This window comes from Oncorhynchus clarkii, chromosome 7, assembly GCF_045791955.1.
Source record: "Oncorhynchus clarkii lewisi isolate Uvic-CL-2024 chromosome 7, UVic_Ocla_1.0, whole genome shotgun sequence".
In the NCBI taxonomy this organism is placed as follows: Eukaryota; Metazoa; Chordata; class Actinopteri; order Salmoniformes; family Salmonidae; genus Oncorhynchus; species Oncorhynchus clarkii.
In genome coordinates, this window is record NC_092153.1 from 53,699,638 (window position 1) to 53,726,659 (window position 27,022).

General features: G+C 41.8%; 1 protein-coding gene across 11 annotated transcripts in view; it reads left to right on the plus strand.

Moving 5' to 3' along the window:
• Window positions 1-10,423: 10,423 nt before the first annotated feature.
• The window catches only part of LOC139413462 (forkhead box P4), a 190,873-nt gene continuing 174,274 nt past the window's right edge, over window positions 10,424-27,022 (plus strand). For 9 of the 11 annotated variants that reach the window (XM_071160883.1, XM_071160888.1, XM_071160889.1 and 6 more), the window contains exon 1: window positions 10,424-10,963. The gene's annotated coding sequence lies outside the window, so the exon portion shown is untranslated. The remainder of the gene's footprint in view (window positions 10,964-27,022) is intronic. The other 2 variants (XM_071160890.1, XM_071160891.1) reach the window with 2 other exon arrangements.

Genomic DNA, 27,022 nt, shown 5'->3' on the forward strand with positions numbered 1-27,022 from the left:
CGATGAGACAAGGATATCCCTACCGGCCAAACCCTCCCTAACCCGGACGACGCTAGGCCAATTGTGCCTTGCCCCACGGACTTCCCCGTCGCGGCCGGTTACGACAGAGTCTGGGCACTCACCGAGTGTCTGGGGGCACAGCTGGCGCTGCAGTACAGCGCCCTTAAGTGGGCCATGTTTTTCACCCGTTTTGTGTTCACTCTATCCTACAGACCAGGTTCCCAGAACGCTAAGGCAGACGCACTGTCCCGGATGTATGACACAGAGGAGCGGTCCACGGATCCCACTCTCATACTTCCGGCTTCTTGCCTGGTGGCACCGGTGGTATGGGAGATTGATGCGGGCATTATGTGCGGAGCCCACTCCCACCCAGTGTCCAGTTGGACGTAAGTATGTTCCGTCTGATGTTCGTGATCGATTGATCTGTTGGGCTCACACGTCACCCTCCTCTGGTCATCCTGGCATTGGTTGGACAGTGCGCTGTCTTAGTGGGAAGCGTGGAATTTATGGTTGCTTATTTTTTGAGTACAGTACGTTGTTTTACTCAGTTCTGTGTCCTGCGCCTGACTCCGTCCTCACCTCTGCACACTGACACCTGACAGCCTTACATGATTCTCAAACTCTCCTTTGTAGAGCAGGAAACTTTTAAAAGAAGCTCTTGCCCCACTTCATAATAAATGCCCAAAACATGTATGTTTACATAGCAATTACAGGTGGAGTGTAATTCTTTTTTAAATGTGCTTGGTGTGATTGCATATTGATTTAGGACACACCAGAACTTGTGTGTGTGTGTGTGTGGGGGGGGGCAGTCTTTCGAATAAGGCTGCTGTACTGATCACTTCAGCTACCCCCGCCACCCTGGTCTTTAGCAGTATTGACCTAGCTAACGAAGGCGTTGTGATTTAGGGCAGTCGTGGCCCATTGTCGAGCGTGTGTCTGACGGACTGTCATCATTCCCTCAAAAAAGCTTAGATGGAGAGAGAGTAGATAGACAGAAAGCACAGAGGGCACAATCAGGGTTATAGCGAGACAGGAAATATTATAAGCTCTTCTCATGACTTATTGCTTCTCCTTTTTTCTTTATCTTTTCGCAGCAACAGGTATGATGTAATTTATTTTTACTTCTCCTGATTCAGTCTTCCTGACATGTTGTCTTGACCCAGATTATAATGTCAATTAGCAAATGAAAGCACTAAACTAGGAAATAGTTCAGGAAGAGTCATGCAATGTTTGGCTTTCAAATATTTATTAGCTAATTCATATTATGTAACTATCAAAATATATTCATACTATAAAAAAATTACATTGAATGGATATCTAGAAGCAGGGCGTGCACAGAACTTTGGGAGGGCAAGTGCTCAAAATGAAAAAATAACTCACAATTCATAACATACCAACTGCCTCTGGAGCCAAAATGTCAACATATAGGCCTTTTATTTTCTGCAACAGCACAGTCACTCATCACACATTGTAAGCAAGCTAGTGCCAGTGACTCCTAGGCCTAGAGACGACGAGGGCTGATAGACAGAAAGAGAGACAGCTGATCAAAGTGAATGACAATGTAAATATTCTAGCAAATGAGTTATCTATGCTGTCGCAACAACACATTTTTACTCCATTTTTTTGTTTGTTCTGCTGCTGACATCTGCCTCTTTCTAACAAGCGGTGAAGTTGCCCAAATCTTTGTCCCTGACAGTGAGAGACACACATGACAGATCCAACTCTAAAGTATCCTCCTACAGTATTCAAGTCTCCCCGGCACGCGCAGCCAGTGGCCACTGCATGCAAGTCAGAGGAGTGCGCTCTTGGGGCAGGAGGGCAGGGGAGAGGACATTTTCTGAGATTCAAAAGGTTTTAAAATGTTCTAGTTTGATGTGCAATTCGTTACATTTCAAATTAAAATGGGCGATTAAAACACTCAAAATAAAATGTAAAAGTAATTCATAAAATTACAAAAAATCCAAAAGGGTAGGTGCTCAGGGCAAAAGGGTAGGTGCTCAGGCACTGTTTGAGCCCTTTCTCTATACGTGATTACCTTAAAGCATATCTAGAAGCATAAAAAATGCTGTTGTTGTTTTTTAGTCTGAGAATGCGTTGTTGTTAATGGTTTCCAAGGTTTATAACTGTGTAGAGGAACATCTGTTGCTGCTTAGCTCCACAATGGACCAACTCAGCGGCGAGGCAAAGAGAGGTCAAAAGATCAGTGCCTTGCCCAGGCGCTCTCTCACACACACACACACACACAGACACACACACACACACACACACAGACACACACACACACACACACACACACACACACACACACACACACACACACACACACACACACCTCACGCTGGCTGCCTTCATGTGCTGTGTTTTCTAAAAAAGGTGCTTACACATGGGCCACGGTAAGCGGCCAAGGTCTTATACATAGGGTTTTCACCAACAACGAATTCCGCAGGAGAAGTTCCGCCACCATTCATTTTCAGCAAGGGCACGCAGAGAAATGTGTAGGGGATTGTGGGAAGGTGAGTAAGGAGAACCCTGCTCGCGGTGCGGTAGAAAAGGTTCAGCTCTGCTCTACTTTATGCCAATTTAAAGCGACGTGTTGTCAAGAGGAGGCACTTCCTCCAGTGGCTTGTATTCATGGTCCCAAGGGAAATATTTGACCAATAAAAAAATATAAATGATAAAATAATTGATCTTCCATCTCTCTCTGTGTTTTCGTTGTTTTTCGTAAATTCGCAAGTGGCTGAATCTCACTGGAGAAATCATCTGAGTGAGGGGAACAGCGCCCCTCTGTCTCGAAATGTGTAGCCCATGTATCTGATGCCGGCTGGACCAAAAGAGTATGACATGTTTCCGCATTAGCATTTGATTGATTGATGCCAGAAAGAATCTGGCCTCCCTTGATATACAAATTATGAAATAATTAGCCAATCAGTGTTGATCTGACCTCAACTGTGGGTTGGCCTGGTGCAGCAACCCCCCCATCCCAAGTGAAGCCAATTTAGATTTGGCATCATGCCAATCCAACCACATCCTAAGCAAAATGTCATTGTCAGAAAAACGTGTCTGTTTCTGGTCTATTTGTGTTGATGTCCTGCAGTAGCTACAGTGCCTTGCGAAAGTATTCGCCCCCCTTGAACTTTGCGACCTTTTGCCACATTTCAGGCTTCAAACATAAAGATATAAAACTGTATTTTTTTTGTGAAGAATCAACAACAAGTGGGACACAATCATGAAGTGGAACGACATTTATTGGATATTTCAAACTTTTTTAACAAATCAAAAACTGAAAAATTGGGCGTGCAAAATTATTCAGCCCCCTTAAGTTAATACTTTGTAGCGCCACCTTTTGCTGCGATTACAGCTGTAAGTCGCTTGGGGTATGTCTCTATCAGTTTTGCACATCGAGAGACTGACATTTTTTCCCATTCCTCCTTGCAAAACAGCTCGAGCTCAGTGAGGTTGGATGGAGAGCATTTGTGAACAGCAGTTTTCAGTTCTTTCCACAGATTCTCGATTGGATTCAGGTCTGGACTTTGACTTGGCCATTCTAACACCTGGATATGTTTATTTTTGAACCATTCCATTGTAGATTTTGCTTTATGTTTTGGATCATTGTCTTGTTGGAAGACAAATCTCCGTCCCAGTCTCAGGTCTTTTGCAGACTCCATCAGGTTTTCTTCCAGAATGGTCCTGTATTTGGCTCCATCCATCTTCCCATCAATTTTAACCATCTTCCCTGTACCTGCTGAAGAAAAGCAGGGCCAAACCATGATGCTGCCACCACCATGTTTGACAGTGGGGATGGTGTGTTCAGGGTGATGAGCTGTGTTGCCTTTACGCCAAACATAACGTTTTGCATTGTTGCCAAAAAGTTCAATTTTGGTTTCATCTGACCAGAGCACCTTCTTCCACATGTTTGGTGTGTCTCCCAGGTGGCTTGTGGCAAACTTTAACCGACACTTTTTATGGATATCTTTAAGAAATGGCTTTCTTCTTGCCACTCTTCCATAAAGGCCAGATTTGTGCAATATACGACTGATTGTTGTCCTATGGACAGAGTCTCCCACCTCAGCTGTAGATCTCTGCAGTTCATCCAGAGTGATCATGGGCCTCTTGGCTGCATCTCTGATCAGTCTTCTCCTTGTATGAGCTGAAAGTTTAGCGGGACGGCCAGGTCTTGGTAGATTTGCAGTGGTCTGATACTCCTTCAATTTCAATATTATCGCTTGCACAGTGCTCCTTGGGATGTTTAAAGCTTGGGAAATCTTTTTGTATCCAAATCCGGCTTTAAACTTCTTCACAACAGTATCTCGGACCTGCCTGGTGTGTTCCTTGTTCTTCATGAAACTCTCTGCGCTTTTAACGGACCTCTGAGACTATCACAGTGCAGGTGCATTTATACGGAGACTTGATTACACACAGGTGGATTGTATTTATCATCATTAGTCATTTAGGTCAACATTGGATCATTCAGAGATCCTCACTGAACTTCTGGAGAGAGTTTGCTGCACTGAAAGTAAAGGGGCTGAATCATTTTGCACGGCCAATTTTTCAGTTTTTGATTTGTTAAAAAAGTTTGAAATATCCAATAAATGTCGTTCCACTTCATGATTGTGTCCCACTTGTTGTTGATTCTTCACAACAAAATACAGTTTTATATCTTTATGTTTGAAGCCTGAAATGTGGCAAAAGGTCGCAAAGTTCAAGGGGAACGAATACCTTCGCAAGGCACTGTAGTATCTCTGTACATGCCAATCATTATGACAGAGATTTTGTTATGTTACAGCTTTATTCTAAAATAGATTAAATTGTTTTTTTCAATCTACACACAATGCCCAACAATGACAAAGCAAAAACAGGTTTTCAGAAATTGTAAATATCACATTTACATAAGTATTCAGACCCTTTATTGAAGGACCGTAGGCAGTGATTACAGCCTCGAGTCCTCTTGGGTGTGACGCTACAAGCTTGGCACACCTGTATTTGGGGAGTTTCTCCCATTATTCTCTGCAGATCCTCTCAAGCTCTGTAAGGTTGGATGGGGAGCGTCGCTACACAGCTATTGTCATGTCTCTTCAGAGATGTTCGATCTAGTTCAAATCCGGGCTCTGGCTGGGCGACTCAAGAACATTCAGAGACTTGTCCCAAAGCCACACCTGCGTTGTCGTGGCTGTTTTTTTCGTTGATCGTTGTCCAGTTGGAAGGTGAACCTTCGCACCAGTCTGCGGCCCTGAGCACTCTGGAGCAGGTTTTCATCAAGGACCTCGTTGTACTTTGCTCCGTTCATCGTTCCCTCGATCCTGATTAGTCTCCCAGTCCATGCCACTGAAAAACATCCCCACAGCATGATGCTGCCACCACCATGCTTCACAGTAGGGATGGTGCCAGGTTTCCTCCAGACGTGACTCTTGACATTCAGGCCAAATACTTCAATCTTGGTTTCATCAGACCAGATAATCTTGTTTCTCATGGTCTGAGGGTCCTTTAGGTGCCTTTTGGCAAACTCCAAACGGGCTGTCATGTGCCTTTTAATGAGGAGTGGCATCCATCTGGCCACTCTACTATAAAGGCCTGATTGATGGAGTGCTGCAGAGATGGTTGTCCTTCTGGAAGGTTCTCCCATCTTCACTGAGGAACTCTGAAGCTCTGTCAGAGTAACCATCAGGTTCTTGGTCACCTCTATGACCAAGACCGTTCTCTTCCGATTTCTCAGTATGGTAGCCTGCTCTAGGAAGAGTCTTGGTGGTTCCAAACTTCTTCCATTTAAGAATGATGGAGGCCACTGTGTTCTTGTGGAACTTCAATGCTGCGGACATACTTTAGTACCCTTCCCCAGATCTGTGCCTCGACACAATCCTGTTTCTGAACTCTATGGACAATTCCTTTGACCTCATGGATTGGTTTTTGCTCTGACATGCACTGTCAACAGTGGGACCATACATATATAGACAGCTGTGTGCCTTTCCAAATCATGTCCAATCAATTGAATCTACCACAGGTGGACCAATCAAGTTGTAGAAACATATCAAAGATGATCAATGGGGGGGGGGGGGGGGGGGACTGTTTTTGCTTTGTCATTATGGGGTATTGTGTGAAGATTGATGAGGATTTTTAGAATAAGGCTGTAACATAACAAAATGTTGGAAAAGTCAAAGTGTCTGAATACTTTCCGAATGCACTGTAACCATAAATGCTTATATTGTGCAACTGGCCTGAGACGATTGAAGTTCAATATGTAGCCTAGATAGCTAGCTAACTTAGCTAGTTCATTGTTGTCCATTTGAGGAAGTTAAGCTAGCAAGCATTTTAGCTAGTTTGCCTATGACAACAAAAACAAAAAGTGTAGGGGTCTAAGGCATTGCATTGCAGTGCTTGAGGTGTCACTACAGCCCCGGGTTCGATCCCAGGCTGTGTCACAGTCGGTCGTGACAGTGAGACCCATGAGGCGACGCACAATTGGCCCAGCATCGTCCGGGTTAGGGGAGGGTTTGGCTGCCCGGGATCTCCTTATCCCATTGCGATCTAGTGACTCCTTGTGGCGGGACGGGCGCCTGCAATCTGACATTGGTCGCCAGCTGGACGGTGTTTCATCCAACACATTGGTGCGGCTGGCTTCCGGGTTAAGCGAGCAGTGTGTCAAGAAGCAGTGCGGCTTGGCAGGGTCATGTTTAGGGGGATGCATGGCTCTCAAACTTCACCTCTCTCGAGTCCATAGGGGAGTTGCAGCGATGGGACAAGACTGTAACTACCAATTGATATCATGAAAAAGAGGTAAAAAGTACACTTTTTAAAAATCAAAAATCAAATAAAAGTGTACTGTATGACAGAGCCGTAGACCATTTTGCCAACATAAAAGAGAGCAGGATGGCATTGGCATTCAACTAGTTTACGAGTAGGGTGAGTAAACATTTTTTTTTTTACTTGCGCACGCACGCATACACACAGACAAACACACCCACACACACAGACTGCAATCAGTACCATGGACAGCCACATGATATTTAGCAACATTGATTGGACTAAGTTGTTTTTGGTATCTTTAACTTTGTTTTCAGTGTACTAAACTAAGCATATGGAGTCGGTCCTATGTACCAAAATTTGAAATGGTGTCAGAGCTAGAAAATTGTATATCATACATTGCAATTGAGGAACAATGGGAACGTAATTCTGCTTTGAAAGTTGATAAACTTGTCACCCCACTTTTGAGAAAATGGCCCTTGAATATTTTGGTACACCAACTGGAGAGCTCTTCTTTGTCTGCACCCATTCAGCATCATTCACACCCTCTTTAGCGTTAGCCCCAACCATCCATTTATGGATTTACATGTGAGGCCATGTGCTAAACAGAGTAAGTAGTGGCTAAAGAAGTAGCCTACAATAAGGAAAAATGGCAAGTAAAAATACAGTTTATCTAGTCCTTGGCCTATATCCAGTCCAGGTCATGTTGTTCTTCACATCTCTAGTAAACACACACTATATCAAATAAAATCGAAGTTTATTTGTCACATGCACAGGATACAGAAGGAAACAGTACAGGATACAGAAGGAAACAGCACAGGATACAGAAGGAAACAGCACAGGATACACAAGGAAACAGTACAGGATACAGAAGGAAACAGCACAGGATACAGAAGGAAACAGCACAGGATACAGAAGAAACAGCACAGGATACAGAAGGAAACAGCACAGGATACACAAGGAAACAGTACAGGATACAGAAGGAAACAGCACAGGATACAGAAGGAAACAGCACAGGATACAGAAGGAAACAGTACAGGATACAGAAGGAAACAGCACAGGATACAGAAGGAAACAGCACAGGATACAGAAGGAAACAGCACAGGATACACAAGGAAACAGCACAGGATACAGAAGGAAACAGCACAGGATACAGAAGGAAACAGCACAGGATACAGAAGGAAACAGTACAGGATACAGAAGGAAACAGCACAGGATACAGAAGGAAACAGCACAGGATACACAAGGAAACAGTACAGGATACAGAAGGAAACAGCACAGGATACAGAAGGAAACAGCACAGGATACAGAAGGCGTAAATTGTACAGTGAAATGGTAACTTGCATAGTAGCAATATCAAAAACAGGAAGTGTCCATATTTATTTTATAAATATTTTATAATTATTAGATGACGCTTGCCCGACACACTTGTCTAAATTGATAGGTTGTGTGAAAGAAATGCTATAACCACCCCCCAACCACATCTAGCTAAGTGGATGGGTCACTATTGTCTAGACATGTACACATGAAATACAATAGATGGCTGTAATCATCCCAAGATACACCAGGTAAACTAGATGGGTCATGTAATCATCTGGCGAAGTGAATTTTTTGTTTAGACATGTAGGTAGCTAGCTAAACAATGAACCAGCATAATCCCATCTAATCACCATAATTTGAAAATTAATTAATTAAAAATCCTACAATGTGATTTTCTGGATTTATTTTTCTCATTTTGTCTGTCACAGTTGAAGTGTACCTATGATGAAAATTATAGGCCTCTCTCATCTTTTTAAGTGGGAGAACTGGCACAATTGATGGCTGACTAAATACTTTTTTGCCCCACTGTATAACCTTGCTGATTTTGTATTGGTATTTTATTAGGATCCCCATTAGCTCTTGCGAAATCAGCAGCTACTCTTCCTTGGGTCCACAATGTTTAAATGTTTAAGTTGAAATGGTGCTGGAATAGCGGAGGCAGTGCTCCTGTTGTCTTTGTGCTGACTTGCACTAACTCTGTGGTTCTCAATCAGTAGTTGTTTAGTAAACTGTTGAAAACATGAACTTGCTTGACCATGCTGCAGGTCATAACTGTTTGTTAGATGCAATGTTTGCTTTGTAGACTTTACCAGACAGATGTTGCTCTCCAGTTTTGTGATGAAACAAACGGATGTATAGTTGAATTTATTCCGCCACTGTGTGACTTGTCTTTGCCTTTGCGTAAGAATGAATGGGCTATTGAGCAAACAACGCAATTATCACAACATAGGTTGTAATATGGCCTTCTGTTATATGGTCTTTTTACTGGCTTGGCTTGGCTTCCTCACTGATGTTACCCACACACCACTACTGGCTGCCTCCGGTCAAAACCCAATGATAGATTTCAATTGGAGTAGCGTGGCAAAACGCAAGCAGTTTTGCAAGCAGCACGGTTACTGTTGCTTGCTCCCATGAGCTGCAGGGTTGGCTTGCAGCTTGAGGCACTAAAAGATAACATTTGCTGAAGTCTTGAGCGGCTGCCACGCATGTTTGACCAATGAGCTGAGTTAATCTTGTCAACATATTAAACAATGTTTTAATGAAAACATTTGAGCTGAAAACAACCAGGACTGCTGGTCTCTCTACACCAGTGGCGGTCGGTGCCGTTTAAGATGAGGGAGGACAATTCTTTTTTTTCATGAGCATGGCCTTATTTCTATTTTCAGCATAAATCTGTCGCTGTTAAATTGAACTTGGTGAATGGAATATGAATGACAGTCTTCCATGACAGGTTTAGGCTACTACATGATACTTTAATTTCCCTATACCTATCATGAGGTTGCTACAACCTAGCCTATGAATGAAAGTTTACAACATAGGTGCCCACAGGTCGAGACTAAAATTTGAGGTGACAGACAGTGACACATGGACAGAGAGTGACACATTCAATACCGCTTTGCACACTCTTGCCTGTATCTGGCTGATCTTTCACTGAAAGTGATTTTTTGTTTTACAACATCTCTCTCTATCTCTTTCTTGCTTCTCCTTCATTTTGGAAGAAATTAATTTGTTCAAAACTGTTTAACTATTGTCTTTCTCTTTGAGTCAACTACTCACCACATTTTACACAGTGCAAGGCTAGCTAGCTGTAGCTTGTGCTTTCAGTACTAGATTCATTCTCTGATCCTTTGATTGTGAGGACAACATGTCAGTTCTGATAGGTTGGAGGAAGTCCTCCAGAAGTTGTCATAATTACTGTGTAAGTCTATTGAAGTTGGTGAGAACCATGAGCCTCATAGGTTTTGTATTAAAGTCAATGTGACTAGCTGTCCTCCGGCTACAACATGGAGCTACCCGACAGAGTGCTGTTGAGGCTACTGTAGACCTTCAATGCAAAACATCAATGATTTGGTGACGTGAATATATTTAGTATAGTTTTATCTAAAAATGTTAACTTTTTAAATGTTTGAAAAAAATATTTGTTTAATGAAATTCACTGAGGAGGACGGTCCTCCCCTTCCTCCTCTGAGGAGCCTCCAGTGCTCTAAACATGGTAGGCGGATTTTCTCGCGGTGCAATTGCCGCTTGCCACCCGGCCATGTGAAGCGCCTTTTTCTGCCACTAGCAAGGCACAGAAATATGTGAACGAGCACCTGTTTTAGAGGCATTACGGTAGAGAGCAAACTATCCCCCAACATATCCTCAACCAACACACAACCCGAATAATTCAACACTGATTTGCTAGCGAAAGAGCGAGCGACAGATGGGATGCCAAAAACTGAGTCGATTATCGTCATTGGGACTTGTGGAGGGGTTAAGATCTGAATAACGGCGAGATAGCAGGATCAGATCAGAGTGAGGAGAGCCGGCAACGAACAGCCCGAAAAGCTGTGTGCTTTCTCTCCATCAACTTCCCCAAGGGCTGCGCATGCAGCCTGTGTGTGAGTTAGTGGCACTAGTATTGTTCTGACTTCACTAGCTACAGTGCCCACTCCTAGAGAGAGAACGCACAACAAAAGACAAGAAAGGAAGGAAGCACGGAGTAACTAACGAAGACGGTTGTCGTTGAAAGTAATGGTCCTGCGATACCAATCTTAGATTCCAAGATTTCTCTCTTTTTGTTATTTTGCCTTGAGTCTTTGTAGCGGTGAGGGGACTCGCCGTGTGGTGTTGCGCCGAGCAGAAGCGGGGCTGTCCACATGGTCCAGCCACTGGTGTGAAAGTTGACTTCTTCAGAAAACAAGAACAGGTTGATACACGTATCTACATATTCTCCATCCCTCTTAATTGTCATTTCTTCTCCTCTGTCTCTCTGTCCATGTGTTTTTCCAAGAGTGAAAGTGTGTGCGCGCGTGTTGTTGAGTTCGAACACTGCAAAAATTGGACTTGTTTATGGCTATCTTTGTTTTCAGCAAAAGTGTTATAAACCAATAATAACAAAATCTTACCCAATATTGAGCGAATGGCTAGGCAATTATTGCCTAATGTGCGTTTCACCAAGGCTGGCATACACGGTAGTCCAAACATGAAACTTTAAATCAGCTACTTTTCAGGCCATGCACTTTGAAGTCGTTCTTCATTTTGTACAATAGAAAAAAGTTTGTCGAAAATGGCAAGGACCCACGAGCGAGTTTCTCGCGACCTCTCCCCTAGATAAACACGTGCTATCAAAATAGCAGATTGCAGTTTTAATATGAAATCCATATACTTTAGTATACATACTTTGGGAATATGCCTACTTGATTTTTATTTTAAAATGTAGGTGTGAAATGATAGTTATAGTTGTGGACTGCAGGAGCAGTGGCTGCATGCTGCCTCGCCGCTTATGGAAGGTGTCAGGTTCACAAACGCTCGCACATGAAACAACAAAAAGTTTTCAGACAAAGCTGGCCTACAAAGATGTTCGGAGTGAATTTGAATGAAAGCAGCAAATGCACGGAGGTGCACAACCGTCGAACGCTAAACGAGTCCTTTGTAAAATACTTTGATTAATCGCGTCTCCAATAACGGGTGTAAATGTACACACCCATTCGGTCATCGTTTGAATTATTTTTGATCGTTTATTACCCGTTCACCACACACCGAACGAGGTCTCACTAGATTTGCGATGGTTGAATTTGGATTAAAGATACATTTTAAGGGACCACATAAAATCTATGATTAGGCCTTTAAATGATTTTATAATTAATTTAGACAATAACACTAATATGCCTAAATAATTCGTTTTTACGGTCAAACTTTTAAATATTTTTAAAGGATGTTGTCTGCTGATTTTGGGCTTGTGTTTTGCAGACTTCAATCCGGGTGGTATGGAAGGTTTGGTCTCAGTCTTTATGGAAGGCTAGTGTCCCTTTTATTTGAATTTATTCACAATTGTGTCAAATACAATAGAGATCTACTGTAATTGTAGGCTATTGTTATTATTGATTCAGTTTACCAAACAATAGGCTATAGGCCTAGCCTACTGTTGGTGATACGTGCAATTGTGCTTCAAAATCAAAGTTGGTGTGAAGCGCATGGAACAATTTATGTCGTTGATTATTATTGGTTATTAGCCATGCATAATCTATTAATCAGAATCGGATATACTTACCTATCAGAAAAGCAAAAGGCATGAAAAGCCGAGAAGATCCCGTTTTAGCTGATAACGTCTTCGTTTTGTTTTATACAATTATTCTACAACTTCTAAGATAAAGGATAGACACATGGCCTCACAATCTTTATTGATTTAATTATGAAAATATCTATTTTGTAACTGACGCATATGGAATCCATTTGGAATATGAATAACTATACATTTAAAAATATACAAATTCTAAAAAGTTATGCTAGTGTTGAAAAGTTGTCGGGTGCAATAGGACTCATCAACAAAATAGCCAAATGCTCTGGATGCGCGCTTTTGTGAGGAGACCCATTTTAACACATTTGAGCATTCCGGCGTTTAGAGTTGTTTTTCTTCGAATATTCATTCTATATTTCATTATGAAAGTTTTTTGTTTGTTTTGTAATGTCCTATAAAAGCCTTTAAATAATTTCCTAATCTACTTTCTACTAAATTGATAAATTCATAATTCATTTTAAATAATTGCATTGTCTCAAACAAGTAGGCCATTTTCAACATCTCACAAGGTTATGTAGAAGTTTTCACAGACACCACCGCCATATTGTTGCGGTTGATTTCCTAAATTTGAGCACACCCATATATCTCCCTACATTACCGTCCCTGAGCTCCCTAAATATCAGCCTTCATCTGGGACATTCCTGCACGTCAGACGCAATGATGTCCGGCATGATGGAGAAATGAAATTACAATTATTTGCTATTGGTTGCGGCGCGGTGCCATTGGTCTGTAAGTCATTAAAAAGAAAAAGGCAGATCATTGCCGTTTTTCTTTTGATTGATGGACGCTGGGGCATTTGACATAATTAATTAATTTGGTGTGTTCCCGCTCCCTCTCTCTCCATGTTGTTTTGTGGCTCCTGTCCCCCTGTCCTTCGCTCCGAGGCTGTGCGTGCCACGGGTGGCATTTCTGCAACGCGACGGTGACACAGTTTTAATTGCACTACTGATGGAGGTTTAATATACTTTTTAGAGAGAATGAAAGAGCTGTATTTCACATTTTATATCCATGTCATAACTCTTCTGCCAGGCAGGAAAACATGGATTTGGTTGGTGGTATGTGTGGTGGCATAAAATATATTCACACCCGGGGACTAGTTATTTTAATTGTTCAAAAACACACCTGGGCTGATTTTCTTCTCTGAGATCAGTGGGTTATTTATAAAATCATGATGAGCTTTTATTCCTTAAGAAAATATAAAATTGAAGGGACTTTGTAACTGAACAAACAAAAGTAATCTGTTAGCCCCACTAATTATTTAAAACCAGACAAATTCTTTGAAAGAGTATTTTAAATGTTTTATTTGACTAAAAGCAGTTCACCTCTTTTAGGTATGTCCAGATTTATTTAGATTTTTTTACCTGATTTAATCTTTCTGATTGTGTTATTCTATTTTCAGTTCTATCTTACTTTGCTCATAACCAAAGTGTTGGGAAATTTCAACTGAACTGATTCCATTTTTTTGGAATGGCTTTAGAGTTTAGGGTGAGAGAAAGCAGGGGATTTCACAGCGGTGTGTGTCATGTTTGCTGTGGTCTAGAGATCCAGACCTGGCTTTAAGACAGGAGAAAGTGGTTGCTTTGGCACAGTTGGTTGGAGCATGATGATTGCAATTCCAGAGTTGTGGGTTTGATTCCCGCATGGGCCACATATACTGAAGATATGACATCATTTGAAGTAGCTTAAGAGAAACGTGTCAGCTGAATTACTCTATTATCATTATTGAAGATCCTCAGCTCAAACAGACATACATACCTGCTGCTGGGCTGAGAGAGAGACTGGAGCAGTGAGGGTCGCCCCTCTCAGAGAGAAGGAGAGAGGGACATTTTACACTCCATTTGAGATGGTAGTTACCTAGGAATTATTTGAAAATTGTATTTAGATACTAACAGTGCTCTCTTACTTTTCTATACATGTGGTATCTAAGAAAGATAATAGGATTTTAGATGAGAACAGTCTGTTTAAATATAATATAAAGAATATGTGAGAAGAGCAGTTTGAGAAAAGGAGAGCTTGTGAGATAATAGACAGGGTATTTGAGAGGGGAAAGAAGTGATTTGGAATTGAAGTGGACACAGCCAGGAAGCTAGAGGTGTCAGAAAAAGGCTGACTCTCTCTGCTCTATCTGCTATTGTGTCCAGCTGCAGACAGTAAAATCAGACGTTTTTTTTCATATTTTCCTCGGCAGCTGACTGTTTTTCATGTCCTGTTGTTGAATTTGTCCTGCACGTTTCTCCGTCTCACACGTTTCTCTTCTGATTTGTTGAGTTTCTATTATTGCTGGATTCTCAGTGTTGTAGATAATATTTTCCTTGAATTTGTGTAGTGTGTAAAATGTTTTTGGAATTTCTATTATGTTATATTGAGTAAAAGGAAAGCAAAGTCTGTTCACTATTTGCTGAGCAGCATCTGTAATGTCAGTAGTGATTTTGCGAAATGCAACACTGCAGTAATAGTGATTAGATGACACTATCAGGGTGGGACAGATAGACAAACTTTATGTGTGTTTGAACGTGTTTTGGTTGTAGTTAGGCAAAGTTTGTGTGTTTGTGTGTGTCTGGTCTGTAGTCAGGGTTTTAACTGGCTGTGTGTCAGAGCCTGGGTGTGTCTGGTCTGTAGTCAGGGTTTTGACTGGCTGTGTATCAGAGCCGTGGGTGTGTCTGGTCTGTAGCCAGGGTTTTAACTGGCTGTGTATCAGAGCCTGGGTGTGTCTGGTCTGTAGTCAGGGTTTTAACTGGCTGTGTATCAGAGCCTGGGTGTGTCTGGTCTGTAGTCAGGGTTTTAACTGGCTGTGTATCAGAGCCTGGGTGTGTCTGGTCTGTAGTCAGGGTTTTAACTGGCTGTGTGTCAGAGCCTGGGTGTGTCTGGTCTGTAGTCAGGGTTTTAACTGGCTGTGTATCAGAGCCTGGGTGTGTCTGGTCTGTAGTCAGGGTTTTAACTGGCTGTGTATCAGAGCCTGGGTGTGTCGTGTCTGTAGTCAGGGTTTTAACTGGCTGTGTATCAGAGCCTGGGTGTGTCTGGTCTGTAGCCAGGGTTTTAACTGGCTGTGTATCAGAGCCTGGGTGTGTCTTGTCTGTAGTCAGGGTTTTAACTGGCTGTGTATCAGAGTCTGGGTGTGTCTGGTCTGTAGCCAGGGTTTTAACTGGCTGTGTGTCAGAGCCTGGGTGTGTCTGGTCTGTAGTCAGGGTTTTAACTGGCTGTGTATCAGAGCCTGGGTGTGTCTGGTCTGTAGTCAGGGTTTTAACTGGCTGTGTGTCAGAGCCTGGGTGTGTCTGGTCTGTAGTCAGGGTTTTTACTGGCTGTGTATCAGAGCCTGGGTGTGTCTGGTCTGTAGTCAGGGTTTTAACTGGCTGTGTATCAGAGCCTGGGTGTGTCTGGTCTGTAGTCAGGGTTTTAACTGGCTGTGTATCAGAGTCTGGGTGTGTCTGGTCTGTAGTCAGGGTTTTAACTGGCTGTGTATCAGAGTCTGGGTGTGACTAAAACATGTTCCAGATTGTCAAAAAATATGTACAATAAACACGCTAATACTTGAATGCTTTACTATACTATAAAATGATACAACTGTATTTACTGCTGTATTATAATATGAAGCTGACTGCTGTATTATAATATGAAGCTGACTGCTGTATTATAATATGAATCTGACTGCTGTATTATAATATGAATCTGACTGCTGTATTATAATATGAATCTGACTGCTGTATTATAATATGAATCTGACTGCTGTATTATAATATGAATCTGACTGCTGTATTATAATATGAATCTGACTGCTGTATTATAATATGAATCTGACTGCTGTATTATAATATGAATCTGACTGCTGTATTATAATATGAAGCTGACTGCTGTATTATAATATGAATCTGACTGCTGTATTATAATATGAATCTGACTGCTGTATTATAATATGAAGCTGACTGCTGTATTATAATATGAATCTGACTGCTGTATTATAATATGAAGCTGACTGCTGTATTATAATATGAATCTGACTGCTGTATTATAATATGAATCTGACTGCTGTATTATAATATGAATCTGACTGCTGTATTATAATATGAATCTGACTGCTGTATTATAATATGAATCTGACTGCTGTATTATAATATGAATCTGACTGCTGTATTATAATATGAATCTGACTGCTGTATTATAATATGAATCTGACTGCTGTATTATAATATGAATCTGACTGCTGTATTATAATATGAATCTGACTGCTGTATTATAATATGAATCTGACTGCTGTATTATAATATGAAGCTGACTGCTGTATTATAATGTGAATCTGACTGCTGTATTATAATATGAATCTGACTGCTGTATTATAATATGAATCTGACTGCTGTATTATAATATGAAGCTGACTGCTGTATTATAATATGAATCTGACTGCTGTATTATAATATGAATCTGACTGCTGTATTATAATATGAATCTGACTGCTGTATTATAATATGAATCTGACTGCTGTATTATAATATGAAGCTGACTGCTGTATTATAATATGAAGCTGACTGCTGTATTATAATATGAATCTGACTGCTGTATTATAATATGAATCTGACTGCTGTATTATAATATGAATCTGACTGCTGTATTATAATATGAATCTGACTGCTGTATTATAATATGAATCTGACTGCTGTATTATAATATGAATCTGACTGCTGTATTATAATATGAATCTGACTGCTGTATTATAATATGAATCTGACTGCTGTATTATAATATGAATCTGACTGCTGTATTATAATATGAATCTGACTGCTGTATTATAATATGAAGCTGACTGCTGTATTATAATATGAAGCGGACTGCTGTATTATAATATGAAGCTGACTGCTGTATTATAATATGAATCTGACTGCTGTATTATAATATGAATCTGACTGCTGTATTATAATATGAATCTGACTGCTGTATTATAATATGAATCTGACTGCTGTATTATAATATGAATCTGACTGCTGTATTATAATATGAATCTGACTGCTGTGTTATAATATGAATCTGACTGCTGTATTATAATATGAAGCTGACTGCTGTATTATAATATGAATCTGACTGCTGTATTATAATATGAATCTGACTGCTGTATTATAATATGAATCTGACTGCTGTATTATAATATGAATCTGACTGCTGTATTATAATATGAATCTGACTGCTGTATTATAATATGAATCTGACTGCTGTATTATAATATGAATCTGACTGCTGTATTATAATATGAATCTGACTGCTGTATTATAATATGAATCTGACTGCTGTATTATAATATGAAGCTGACTGCTGTATTATAATATGAATCTGACTGCTGTATTATAATATGAATCTGACTGCTGTATTATAATATGAATCTGACTGCTGTATTATAATATGAATCTGACTGCTGTATTATAATATGAATCTGACTGCTGTATTATAATATGAATCTGACTGCTGTATTATAATATGAAGCTGACTGCTGTATTATAATATGAATCTGACTGCTGTATTATAATATGAATCTGACTAATGTATTATAATATGAATCTGACTGCTGTATTATAATATGAATCTGACTGCTGTATTATAATATGAATCTGACTGCTGTATTATAATATGAAGCTGACTGCTGTATTATAATATGAATCTGACTGCTGTATTATAATATGAATCTGACTGCTGTATTATAATATGAATCTGACTGCTGTATTATAATATGAATCTGACTGCTGTATTATAATATGAATCTGACTGCTGTATTATAATATGAATCTGACTGCTGTATTATAATATGAATCTGACTGCTGTATTATAATATGAATCTGACTGCTGTATTATAATATGAATCTGACTGCTGTATTATAATATGAAGCTGACTGCTGTATTATAATATGAAGCTGACTGCTGTATTATAATATGAATCTGACTGCTGTATTATAATATGAATCTGACTGCTGTATTATAATATGAATCTGACTGCTGTATTATAATATGAATCTGACTGCTGTATTATAATATGAATCTGACTGCTGTATTATAATATGAATCTGACTGCTGTATTATAATATGAATCTGACTGCTGTATTATAATATGAATCTGACTGCTGTGTTATAATATGAATCTGACTGCTGTATTATAATATGAAGCTGACTGCTGTATTATAATATGAATCTGACTGCTGTATTATAATATGAATCTGACTGCTGTATTATAATATGAATCTGACTGCTGTATTATAATATGAATCTGACTGCTGTATTATAATATGAATCTGACTGCTGTATTATAATATGAATCTGACTGCTGTATTATAATATGAATCTGACTGCTGTATTATAATATGAATCTGACTGCTGTATTATAATATGAATCTGACTGCTGTATTATAATATGAATCTGACTGCTGTATTATAATATGAAGCTGACTGCTGTATTATAATATGAATCTGACTGCTGTATTATAATATGAATCTGACTGCTGTATTATAATATGAATCTGACTGCTGTATTATAATATGAATCTGACTGCTGTATTATAATATGAATCTGACTGCTTCAAAACATTCCATTTGTGGCTTAATGCACACCAACTTTATGGTGGTGGTCCATCAACATAATATAAGTGTTCCTACCATGAGTGTGTGTGTGTGTGTGTGTGTGTGTGTGTGTGTGTGTGTGTGTGTGTGTGTGTGTGTGTGTGTGTGTGTGTGTGTGCGTGTGCATGTGTATATAAGAGTGCCCATTCAAAATTCACATGGGCTCCAGTCAAGTGAGATGGACAGTAGTTTGTGAAGTTTTTCATGTCCTGAGCATTGCTAATATTGAACACTTTTCTGAGGACTCACTCTGTCTGCCTGTCTCTCTATTCCCCTCTACATTAAACCTCTCCTGCCAGACCAAAACTACTGCTGCCCATTGGTTGAGTGGCTTTATCTGCTGCTCCAAAGTGTTTTTAAAGAGAGGTGGAAAGCCAGCGATACATGATGCTGGTATGTGTAGGATTTGACCCAGTGGATATCCTGCTTTTTGCCTCCATCACAGTACTTCCATTAAAACAGATTCTGTGGAAAAAGGACAAATGAAATGCTTATGTTTGCAGTTCATAGTCAATGCATGTGTTGGCTGTTTTTTTTGAGGAAGCCAAAAAGTCTGGAAAATGTGTTGTTTTTTAGAAAAAATAAAAATCAATCAGTTAAGAATTGAAATGTTGAAGTTTTAAAGCTTTGTTATGTGTGTGGAGGTAGCTCGCTGGTGATGAGAGTGCTGGCTGTGGTCATCAGTTAGGTGATTGACGTGAGTGTTGAGCCGCTGCCACATTGCCTTAGTTTCAACCATGATTACACATGTGGTTCTAATTGAACCTGTTATTGGGGAGAATGAGAGGCCCGACTATTTTTGTGTGTTTGTGTGTGCATGCGCACGTGTGCGCTTGTGTGCATGTCTATTTGTGTGTGTCTATTTGTATTTGTGCACGTCTATTTGTGTGTGTGTGCATGTGATTTTGTGTGTGTTTATGTCTATTTGTGTGTGTGCATGTCTATTTGTGTGTGTGCATGTCTATTTGTGTCTGTGCATGCCAAATGCTGACCTGTGGATTAGGGAAAGTAAAGCCAGCAGAATCCGACTGACACAGCATCTCTAGTCCAGAGGAAGACAGAGAAAAGCAGGAGAATGAAGAGAGAAAAGGGGAAAGACAAGTTGTGGAACGAGGGAGCGAGCCGTGGACCAGAGGAGGGCAGAGGGGAGGATATTCTGTGATGCCCTGGGTAGATTTTAGGGTGATTCACAGCAGTCTATTTGAGTTTAGAAGAGAGAAGAAGAGAGGGAGAGAGACAGACAGACAGATAGATGGAGAGAGCGAGAGAATTTGTGATAGAGAGATAGATTCAGAGTGTGAGCCTCTTAAGAGCTGATGGATGTGGGAGGGAGTGACCCTGCAGCACAGAGAGAGGAAGGGACTGCTTCCTATGGGCCTGGGGAATGGGAAAGAGGGAGAGAGAGAGAGAGAAGAGGACGGAAATGACAGTATGTGTGTAGCAGGCAGGCAGGCGTGGGTCATTATGTGTGGAAGCATTAGATCAGCGTCTCCTGAGAGAGCTTGGCAGCCACAGGCCAGCTTTATGACCCATTACTGGACAGACTGGAGACAGAGCGAGAGATGGAGGGACCAAGAAAGAAAGGATAGAAGGGACCGTGCCTGTGGCTGGACCTTTAGCTGGAGATGGGACTGTAGCAGTGAGCGGGGCCAGGGTCTGGGCTGGTGGAGGCCTGGGGAAGGACTAAGGCTGGGACAGTGAGGGAAAGTGAAATGTGTCTTCTGCATTTAACCCAACCCCTCTGAATCAGACATCCACGTCTTAGTGCCTGGGGAACAGTGTGTTAACTGCCTTGCTCAGGGGCAGAATGACAGATTTTTACCTTGTCAGCTCGGGGATTCGATCTAGCAACCTTCCAGTTACTGACCCAATTCTCTAACCAGGAGAGGGAGATGACTGGAGCTGAAACTGGAATAGGAGAAGAGACTGAGAGGATGAGGTAGATGTAGAGTTTTAGTAACATGGGACAGGTCCAATAATCTTGGACAGGGCCATGGCAATTAGCTGCTATCACCTAACCTCAGCACAACCTGGCTGTACCTGTATCTGGGTGGAGATGGAGCTGGGAGTCTGCTGACTGTGTGATGACACTCATCATGGCCACCATGGAGAAGTGACATGGATGGACAGAGTGTGGATGTAGGGAAATGGAGCATGAGAAGGAGTGTGTGCATGGGAGACAGATAGAGAGAAAGTGTGGGGGAGAGGTAGTGTGTTGGGGAGTTGATCGTATGACAGAATGTGTGTGTGTGTGTGTGTGGTATGGCATCCTCATAGAGCCTGTCTCCCCCATCTCCCCAATCTCTCCCATTCAAAACCTGTCTCCCCCTCCCCCTATGACCCTTCGTAAGGGCGTCATAAGAGAGTCGTTGGTGTATTCCAACCCTCTGTACCAGCCTGACAACCCACCTGTCAATCAACCAGTTGCCGAGGGAACAGATCACTTCAAAGACTTTTTCCAAACAACAATGGGGCTAAACTTTGTGGCACTGTTTTAACACGTTTATTAAAGGGTTGTACTAATGCACGGGTGACAGCTGCGTGGCCCTGCCTGTAGAGGAGCATTACACGCCTCTTAAACGCACCTCACTCTGCGGCAGCCGTGGTGAAATCCGCCAGGCGAGCTCTGGAGAGAGATTCCCACTCCGGGAAGGTTTAAGCGGGAGGAGGAGCAGACAGATTCACGCTCAGCCCTGAACGCTCCCCAGCGGAAAGGAAAACAGTGTCAGGGAGTGAGTGTCTTCCCTGCCTTAGCACTTATTTGTGTTTGATGATACTAATGCGTTCGTCCCCCCATCCCTTTTGGTTTCGAGGTTTAAAAGTGTGGGAAAGTTTGGACATTTCTGTGTGTTTAGTTCAGGTTGTTTGTGTTCATTAGCTGTATGTGCTGTTTAGTTTGGCGTTGAATGTGTAATGTCTTTTATACTTGGTTGTGTGTACAGTGTGCTATACTGTAAAGAGGTATGAGGGAAGCCCCTATAGGAACTAACTAAATGTTCTCCGTACCCCTGTCCCAGTCCCCCCCACCCACCCATTGACCACATAAGTAACAAGCGTATAAATGTATGTATCATTATGTGTACTAATCCGTAAAGTATTGGGGTGCTGCTGGCTAACACAGGCTAACGCTGCGGCCGAGAGGCTGGCGAAGGCTGCTATCTTATGGTATTAGTGATGGGTGACATAGGATGACTACTTAAACTATTAGCATGAGAAACAGGCTGTGTCGGGCAGGGCGCTAGATATATATATACCCACTGACAGAGAGATCTGTTAACCAGTCTAAACCCAAATCACAATGTGCTGCTAGAGAGGACGGATTGACAGCTATACCCCCCCCCCCCCCCCCCCCCACCCCCATCCTCTTGCTTATGCATTACTAACTGCAATTTTTGTACTCATTACAGGAAAAAGATAAAAAAAATAAAAAATAAAACTCATACAATCAGGATTTTTTTGTTGCAATATTTATATATATCTTTTCAAAAGTCTGTTATTTTGTGTGTTTTGTTGTCATGACATGTTTGAGATTTAAGGTTGTATTTATGGTTATGAGACTCAAATGTCTCTCTCTTTCCCCTCTCTCTCTCTTTCCCCTCTCTCTCTCTCTCTCTCTCTCTCTCTCTCTCTCTCTCTCTCTCTGTCTCTCTCTAACTCTCTTTCCCTCCCTCCCTCCCTCCCTCCCTCCCTCCCTCCCTCTCTCCCTCCCTCCCTCCCTCCCTCCCCGTGGTCCTTGAGGTGAAGTGGTTTTGCCGGACTTTGCCCCACAGGGGGTGAGGACTCTGAGGCTCTGTGTGTGCCCTTTCAGAGCAGTGTAGAGAGGGAGAGAAGGATAGAGGAAATGGGAAGGAGAAGGGGAGAAAAGGATAAGAGAATAGCACCGTAGCTATGCGAGTCTTGAGATCACACAGAGACACAGAGGCAGGGGCTTAAGGAAGAATGTGGCAGGACGGTGTGGGGTATGTGTGTGACCACAATTACCTGTCAGTTTGGTAGTTTCCCTTGGACCGAATTTCTCAGGTTTGTATTTCTGACGCCTGAGGAGAAAAAGTAGAACAAAAGCTAACAGGTTGACCCTCTCCTGTCCCAGTGGTAACTATTGCCATGCTATGGACTTTGTAGATACAAAAATATCAAGTTAGAAAAAATACAAAGGATACACACCAAATCATATTATCATTAAAGAGATGTGTGTTTGCATGACTTCTCCTTTGCCGTTGGTGATTAGTGTGTGGTTGGTACACCAGCAGGTTACACAAAGTGCTTGTAACCATCGGCTACGGCTGGCTTTTGCTCTCGGCTGTGTTCGGCTAGCATTGTAATGTGCGTGTTTGCGTGTGTGTGTGTGTGTGTGTGTGTGTGAGGTGGGCATTGTTGACCAAGGGACATCTGCCACTAGATTATCCACAGCCGCTATCTGAATAATTGTGTAATCCCCCTCTCCCTACCTCCTTTCGTGCCTCGTTCGCCACAAATCCCTCGCTCCTTAGAAAGAGGAAAAGAAGGACTAGTCTCTTCTCCTTTCCTTGCGGGTCTGTGGTGGCCCAGTGAGGTATGACAGGTGTGTATGTGTGTGTGTTTCTGTGCCCCTGGTCACTGTTCGCTGTCTGACATTTATAGGGGGATTTGAGCGCGGCCTCCTCTCTTTCTTCCTCTCCTCTCCCATCCCTTCTTCCCAGGGAAATAAAGCAGCCTAATCCTGTCAGATTACCTCTGCTGTCCAGGACTCTTCTACCACAGTGTATTAGACAGACTCCAGTCTTTAAGAAGAGCAAGACAAAAGAAAGAGTGTTTTGTGGCCTTTGAAACCACAGCAGTCTGAAGCCGGCTGAGACCACCGGTCAGGGGTGACAGAGAAGAGAGGAAAGAAAGGTGGAAAATAGGAGAAAAAATAGGAAATAAGGAGTACTACTGTATCTTAAAAAAATACTACTGTGCTGGTGATCCTGAAACTGTCATTTAGTATTGATAAAACATAAGCAGTGTTCAATAGAATTATAATATACCCATTTTTAATAGTTTAGCTCTGGATTTTGTTTGAACAACAAAAAAAACTAACTGGTCCCTTCATTTCTGACTATTAGCCTAATCTAAAACAGGTGGTAGAGTGGAAAAAGGAGGTTATTTGTACTAAACACCTCATCCACATTTTGTGCAGTACTAGAACATATGCTCACTGCAGGGTAAGAAGAAATGTAATGAAAACATTGGGTCAAAAAGTGAAATTATCTGTTAAGAATGTCAGACTTAAAATTGAGCCGATACGGTATACTGTGTTGAAAGTCTTGAGTGTTGAGGAGGAGTGGAAAGGGAAAGTACGGGGGATGTATTTTCTATAGAATGACTTCCCTGGCTTTAATGAGGAGGAGTGGAAAGGGAAAGTACGGGGGATGTATTTTCTATAGAATGACTTCCCTGGCTTTAATGAGGAGGAGTGGAAAGGGAAAGTACGGGAGATGTATTTTCTATAGAATGACTTCCCTGGCTTTAATGAGGAGGAGTGGAAAGGGAAAGTACGGGAGATGTATTTTCTATAGAATGACTTCCCTGGCTTTAATGAGGAGGAGTGGAAAGGGAAAGTACGGGAGATGTATTTTCTATAGAATGACTTCCCTGGCTTTAATGAGGAGGAGTGGAAAGGGAAAGTACGGGGGGTGTATTTTCTATAGAATGACTTCCCTGGCTTTAATGAGGAGGAGTGGAAAGGGAAAGTACGGGAGATGTATTTTCTATAGAATGACTTCCCTGGCTTTAATGAGGAGGAGTGGAAAGGGAAAGTACAGGAGATGTATTTTCTATAGAATGACTTCCCTGGCTTTAATGAGGAGGAGTGGAAAGGGAAAGTACAGGGGATGTATTTTCTATAGAATGACTTCCCTGGCTTTAATGAGGAGGAGTGGAAAGGGAAAGTACGGGGGATGTATTTTCTATAGAATGACTTCCCTGGCTTTAATGAGGAGGAGTGGAAAGGGAAAGTACAGGGGATGTATTTTCTATAGAATGACTTCCCTGGCTTTAATGAGGAGGAGTGGAAAGGGAAAGTACGGGGGATGTATTTTCTATAGAATGACTTCCCTGGCTTTAATGAGGAGGAGTGGAAAGGGAAAGTACGGGGGATGTATTTTCTATAGAATTACTTCCCTGGCTTTAATGAGGAGGAGTGGAAAGGGAAAGTACGGGGGATGTATTTTCTATAGAATGACTTCCCTGGCTTTAATGAGGAGGAGTGGAAAGGGAAAGTACGGGGGATGTATTTTCTATAGAATGACTTCCCTGGCTTTAATGAGGAGGAGTGGAAAGGGAAAGTACGGGAGATGTATTTTCTATAGAATGACTTCCCTGGCTTTAATGAGGAGGAGTGGAAAGGGAAAGTACGGGGGATGTATTTTCTATAGAATGACTTCCCTGGCTTTAATGAGGAGGAGTGGAAAGGGAAAGTACGGGAGATGTATTTTCTATAGAATGACTTCCCTGGCTTTAATGAGGAGGAGTGGAAAGGGAAAGTACGGGAGATGTATTTTCTATAGAATGACTTCCCTGGCTTTAATGAGGAGGAGTGGAAAGGGAAAGTACGGGGGATGTATTTTCTATAGAATGACTTCCCTGGCTTTAATGAGGAGGAGTGGAAAGGGAAAGTACGGGGGATGTATTTTCTATAGAATGACTTCCCTGGCTTTAATGAGGAGGAGTGGAAAGGGAAAGTACGGGGGATGTATTTTCTATAGAATGACTTCCCTGGCTTTAATGAGGAGGAGTGGAAAGGGAAAGTACGGGAGATGTATTTTCTATAGAATGACTTCCCTGGCTTTAATGAGGAGGAGTGGAAAGGGAAAGTACGGGGGATGTATTTTCTATAGAATGACTTCCCTGGCTTTAATGAGGAGGAGTGGAAAGGGAAAGTACGGGAGATGTATTTTCTATAGAATGACTTCCCTGGCTTTAATGAGGAGGAGTGGAAAGGGAAAGTACGGGAGATGTATTTTCTATAGAATGACTTCCCTGGCTTTAATGAGGAGGAGTGGAAAGGGAAAGTACGGGAGATGTATTTTCTATAGAATGACTTCCCTGGCTTTAATGAGGAGGAGTGGAAAGGGAAAGTACGGGAGATGTATTTTCTATAGAATGACTTCCCTGGCTTTAATGAGGAGGAGTGGAAAGGAAAAGTACGGGGGATGTATTTTCTATAGAATGACTTCCCTGGCTTTAATGAGGAGGAGTGGAAAGGGAAAGTACAGGGGATGTATTTTCTATAGAATGACTTCCCTGGCTTTAATGAGGAGGAGTGGAAAGGGAAAGTACGGGGGATATATTTTCTATAGAATGACTTCCCTGGCTTTAATGCGTTGTGTCTAGTCGCAGCCAGTCCCTTTTTCTCTCTCATTTAATACTTTTATTTTGTCATCCCCCCTTTCTTTCCCTCCGTCAGTTGTCAGACAGATGTGTCTGTACAGATTTCCTTCTCTGTCACTCACAGGGCTACTTTTGTGACTCTCACACAAACACACATGCACACACGCATACATGCCTGCTTGCACAAATAAACACACATACACTCACTCACAGAGTTGAAGAGTATGTGTGTTCTCTGTGAGTACTGTCGCGGTTCTCTTCGTTTTGGTGTGTGGTGTTCCGAGCGGTTTAACTGCTCTTTTATTTGTCAGTTCAAATGGAGTCGCTCTGAAGCAGCCCCCTCTCTCTTCCTTTTTCACACACAGCCTTTCCTTCCTCTTATCCTCTCCTCCTGTCCTCCTCAGACATTCACAAGCCTTTCCTCCTCTCCTCTCCTCTCCTCGCTCTCTCCCTCGCTCTCTCCCTCTCTCTCTCTCTCTCTCTCTCTCTCTGTCGCTCTCTCTCTCTCTCTCTCTCTCTCTCTCTCTCTCTCTCTCTCTCTCTGTCGCTCTCTCTCTCTCTCTCTCCCTCTCTCTCTCTCTGTCTCTCTCTGTCGCTCTCTCTCTCTCTCTCTCTCTGTCGCTCTCTCTCTCTCTCTCTCTCTCTGTCGCTCTCTCTCTCTCTCTCTGTCGCTCTCTCTCTCTCTCTCTCTCTGTCGCTCTCTCTCTCTCTCTCTGTCGCTCTCTCTCTCTCTCTCTCTCTCTCTCT